Source organism: Nicotiana tomentosiformis, chromosome 12 (genome assembly GCF_000390325.3).
Source record: "Nicotiana tomentosiformis chromosome 12, ASM39032v3, whole genome shotgun sequence".
NCBI lineage: Eukaryota > Viridiplantae > Streptophyta > Magnoliopsida > Solanales > Solanaceae > Nicotiana > Nicotiana tomentosiformis.
Window position 1 is genome coordinate 12,441,352 of NC_090823.1, and position 5,991 is coordinate 12,447,342.

The window sequence follows — 5,991 nt, forward strand, 5'->3', positions numbered from 1 at the left end:
AATTGATTGTTGTGAAGATGGTTGCATGTTATATTATAAAGATGATACAACTTTAGACAGTTGTAAATTTTGCGAAAAGCCTCGTTTCAAGAGGCTTTCCAGCGGGAATATGGTCGCTGTCAAGGCGATGCATTATTTACCTCTTATACCTAGGTTAAAGAGGTTATATGCATCGATGAGTTATGCTCCTCATATGATATGGCACTTTGAAAATAGAAGACCACCTGGTGTTATGTGTCATCCTTCAGATGGAGAAGCTTGGAAGCACTTTGATAGGACATATCCAGATTTTGCTAGTGAACCAAGGAACATTCGGTTAGGTCTGTGTGCGGATGGCTTCACGCCTTTATCTATATCTGCGACACCATATTCATGTTGGCCTATCTTTCTTACACCTTATAATCTACCACCTGAGTTGTGTATGACTAGTCCATATATATTCTTAAATTGTATTATCCCTGATCCACGTAATCCGAAAAGTTTGATTGATGTATATTTGTAACCTTTGATTGATGAGCTAATACAATTGTGGTATGATGGTGTTGAAACATATGACATATCAACCAAGCAGAATTTCAATTTGTGTGCTAATTTAATGTGGACTGTTAATGATTTTCCTGCGTATAGAATGTTGTCTAGGTGGATGACTGCTGGGAAGCTAGCTTGTCCTTACTGCATGGAAAATAGTAAAGCGTTCACTTTGGAACATGGCCGAAAGCAATCATGGTTTGATTGTCACCGTCAATTCTTGCCTGATGATCATGAGTTTAGAAGGATGAAAAATGCATTCAAAAAGAATAAAGTGGAATATGATTCTCCACCTCCGATACTTTCAGGTGAGGAAATTTGGGAGAGGGTCCAGAACTTCAGTAAAGTTACTGAGGCTCCACCTTATAGATTCCCCGGATATGGTGTTAATCATAATTGGACGAAACAGAGTATATTTTGGGAGTTGCCTTATTGGAAGGATAATCTTCTCCGACACAACCTTGATGTCATGCATATTGAGAAGAATTATTTTGATAATTTGTTCAACACAGTGATAGATGTTAAAGGTAAGACAAAAGATAACCCGAACGCAAGAATGAACTTATAATAATATTGCAGGCGGCCTGAATTATACTTGCAGACAACAAACAATGGTAAGGTGTTCAAGCCCAAAGCAAGTTACACATTCACTTTGGAGGAAAGGCGACAAATTTGTGATTGGGTTACGAAATTGTAGATGCCTGAGGGTTATGCGTCGAATCTTGGAAAACAAGTAGATATGGAGGTAGGGAAGTTGAGCCATTTGAAAAGTCATGACTGCCATGTTTTCATGGAGACCTTAGTGCCTATTGCATTTTGTGGTTTGCCTGAAAGAATCTGGAAACCCATCACAGAGATTAGTTTATTTTTCAAAGACTTGTGTTCTACCACATTAAGGGAAGAAAACCTACTTCGGATGGACCAGAACATCCGTGTAATTTCTAGTAAGATGGAAAAAATATTCCCATATGGTTTCTTTGATGTGATGGAACACCTTCCAATACACCTTGTACACGAGGCACGACTTGGAGGGCATGTTCAATGCAGATGGATGTATCCCTTTGAGAGGTAATATTATAAGTTTGATGTAATATTCTATTTTATTTGAATGTTCTTGGCTAACATGAGATTATGTAGGACAATTGAAAAATGCAAACAATTTGTTAAGCAGAGGAATAAGATTGAAGGATCTATATGCGAAGCCTATCTTGCAAAGAAAACTGCACATTTTTGTTCTTATTATTTTGAGAGTAACGTGCCATGTTCTAGGAATAGGCCCAATAGGTACACAGTCGAATGTGTGAATGATCCATTATATCCACCAATGTTCATATTCAATCAACCAGGCCGATGTTCTAAGGATGTTAGAAAGAGAAGTTTGAGTGATATGGAGTACAAGTCAGCTACACTTCATGTGTTGCTAAATTATCCCAAAGTTGTACCATTTCTCAAATAAGTATTGATTTATTAGTTATCAAAATGTAAAATTTACTATGACTACATATTGATGCGACTACTAAAAATATTTGATATGTCACAGTCACTTCGTGGGTCAATTTGGCCATGATGCTGTATATACGAGATTTGATACGTGGTTCAAACAGTTTGTAAGTGTGTGTGTGTGTGTCTATATATATATATATATATGTAGTGAATGTATAAAAATAGATTCATAAGTTGTACTAACTTATGAATTTTTTTAACTCTATGTAGGTAAATAATCCAAATAATTGTGTAAATCAATTTTTGAAAGATATATCTTGGGGACCTGGGCTTCAGGTCACAACAATGTCTAAGTACATAGTGAATGATTATAAGTTTCATACAGAGGATTGCTCTAAAAATAAAAATAGCAACAACAGCGGGGTGAGGGTTCAAGGTGGTGATGGCAACCAAGTTGGAGATATTGATTATTATGGTGTGGTCAAAGAAATATTACAACTAGAATATACAGGTTGGCCATATAAGAAATTGATACTCTTTAGATGCAAGTGGTTTGACCCAAATCCAACAAGAGGTACAAGAGTACACAACCAATACAACATAATTGAGGTTAATCATACGAGGGAGTATGATCGCTATGATCCTTTCATAATTGCACATAACGTTAGGCAAGTGTATTATGCTCCTTATACATTGCGGCGGAATATGTCCAATTGGTGGGTTGTAATAAAAATTAAGCCTGTAGGTAGGGTGGAAGTCGAGAATGTGTTAGATGTTGCATATCAAAACGATATCTCCAATGTTCACCAAATAGTGGACGATCAGTTAGAAAATAATTTGGAACATCCTGAACGCATATTGGAAGAAGTTGATATAAATGAAGTAACAATTATAGAAAATGAGGACGAAGAATCAACTGATGAAACTCAAACAAGTGAGGACGAAGAATTCTCGGACGAGGAACAATACGTCGATGAGGATTAAAAAGTTGGTTTTTTAAAAGCACTCTCGTTTTATAGCTAGTTTCTTATATGTTTCAATCTAAATGTGTATTATATTATGTAGATGGAAGGCAAGGGTCAAGGTAACAATGACCCTACTAGTTCTTGGGGTCGAGAAAAGGGTAGGAAGGGAAAGAGGAGGGTAGAAAATAATGCTCCCTCTTGTCCACCCTTTTCAGAGATGCCTATGTCTTATCCTCCACCACACGGCTATACTGAGCTGCCACAGCATCACGAGCCGTACACCTTCATTCAGACACCAAGTCTTCCATCACAGGGCCATAGGACTATACGTCCGACATACAGTCCAGCTGCCTCACAGCCATCTGCATCGCAGCCATCTACATCACATCCACATGGATCATATCCCTACATATCACAGCCATATGGATCGCATCCATCCATGTCACAGCCACTCGGGTCACAGCCGTCAGTATCACATCCACTTGGGTCGCATCCAGCTATGTCACAGTCACAAGGATCGCAACCATCTTCATCATCGACTCCATCTATTGCAGGCCTTCGCCTGCAAGGCAGTAGCTCTGACCTACCTACACCGTCTTCACATGCCTCTGATACACATGCTTCAGATGGTGATGATGAGGTAGTGCATTATGATCGATATGGCAGGATCATCATAGTCCCTGAGGGTGATGGGTAAGTGTTATTCATTATTTTTGCGTCTATTGATTTGTAACATTTTTACTAAGATATTAATGTGTTTTTATTGTTAAATTACAGGTTCAGGCCGGGTAATAAGACTACGAAGATAATCACCAATGCCATCAGAAAGCTTTATGATGGCCCTTATGCGACATGGACTGATTGCCCATTCTCACTGAAGGAGCAAATTTTCAATCAATTTAAGGTATAAATGTTCTTTTAAACAGTTTAATAATTTATATTTTATGATATTTCCACCTAATATTTAACTTTTGAAATACAGAGCAAGTGTGTATGGGAAGACCGCTATAGCGCGGAAGTGGCTACAAATTTTCATCATAAAGCTCGCAAGAGATTGGCGGATGCTTTCTCGGATGCTAGAAAGAAGAAAAAGAGGCCTGGCTGGTTACTTGAGAATTTGTGGAATGATTTGCAAAGGCAATGGCTTACCGCAGAGTTCTTATAGAGGAGCGAAAAAGGAAAGAAAGCTCGCGCATCCGAGAAGGGAGGCTCCTTGTACTCTGGAGGTGCGATCAACCTAGGGACAATAAAAAGAAGATTGGTACGTAATTGGTTAAATTATTTTACTTTTCTAAGTATATCTATTCTATTTATTAACTAAATTAATTTGTTTTCAGGAAAAGAAGTATGGGCATCCAATGAGTCATGATGAGCTATTCAAGGAGACACATATTGTGAAGAAGAAGAAAGAGGGGGATCAAGATAGGTGGGTCGAGGACCGGGCTTCAACTGCATATGTAAGCTTTCAATTTTCTTTAAGTATTATAATTTACTTTTATAAAAAATTTGAAATACTGATTTACTTTAAAATATTATAAGGTCGCTACCAAAGTAACGTGGAGGAATTCACCCGTAGTAATCCAGCTGGTGAATCGGGTGAGCTAACCCAACCTTCAGACGAGGATGCTGAAAGAATATGGTTGGAGTCTGTTGGCGGTCCAAAATTGGGGAAGGTATATGGGCTTCCTACTAAAAACTTCCATCGCTATAAGTGTGGAATGCGAGGAATAGGGACTTCCTCGCAAGGCGAGCAACTTAATAGGGAGAGCCTCTCCGCTATGCGGGAGACAATGACAAAGCTCACATCAGAGCTAGAAGCGGCCAAGGAAAGAGAAAGTCTTAGAGATGCTCAATTCCTTGGCATGCAAGCTCAGATCAGAACTCTCCTATTTAGTGGAGCTTTTCCGTTGCCCCGATCACGTGAGTCATCTCCAGAGGGTCGACCTCCACGTGATCATTCCTCCCGTCCTGCTCGTGATCGTTCCTCCCATCCTCCACAAGACCGTTCTCTATATCGTCTTGTAAATGAAAGTTCATCAGACGGTGATGATGATGTTGTAGAAAATACCCCTTGACTTTTATATACTTTGAAGTAGACAAATAGAAACAGTTTTGAACTAGTTGTAATTAGTTTTAACTTGTTTTTGGATTTTTATGTTCAATTGAACTTTAATTTGTTAGTTTTAAAGTATTTATTAAATGTTTAGGTTGTTGTTGTTGTTGTGTTGTTGTTGTTGTTGTTGGTGGTGGTGGTGGTGTTGTTGTTGTTATTGTGTTGTTGTTGTTGTTATTAGGTGTATTGGTATGCTGGCAGGTGGTGTAGCTGCCAAAACAGACATTTTATGCCAAAATTAAACCCAGAAAAATCGACCAAAGTTGGTCGGTTTTTAATAAAAAAAATAAATTATTCCAAAATACCGACCAAAGTTGGTCGGTTAATGAACATTGAATTCCCAGAATTCAACATTACCAACCAACTTTGGTCGGTATTTTGCCTGCACTATTGAGATTACCGACCATAGTTGGTCGGTAATGTTTATTTTTAATTATTTTAAAAATATATATATTTTCAATTACCGACCAAAGTTGGTCGGTTTTTTTTAATTTTAATAATTAATAAAAAAATATAATTTAGTTAAACCGACCAACTTTGGTCGGTAAAATTAAATTAATAAAATATATTTCCGACCAAAGTTGGTCGGTAAGTAATTAAATTTGTCAGATGGTCGTTTTAAGCTACCGACCAAAGTTGGTCGGTAATTTCTGACCAACTTTGGTCGGTAAGCCATTTCGACCATCAAACACCGTCCACACCGTAATGGTCGCATTTTGGTTGGTAATTGGCCATAACCGAACAACTTTGGTCGGTTTTTAGTGAATTTCTAGTAGTGAATTATGAGAAACTAATTGTAACGACCCGGCCGGTCGTTCCGAGAGTTAGAGCCATGTTTCCCTAATCTATGCTTCCTTATATGTTATTTAGCTTTATTGTGTTGTATCAGGCTGGTTGGTTCGGGTGCGGAGTGGTTTCGGAGTGGAATGAGACACATAGTCT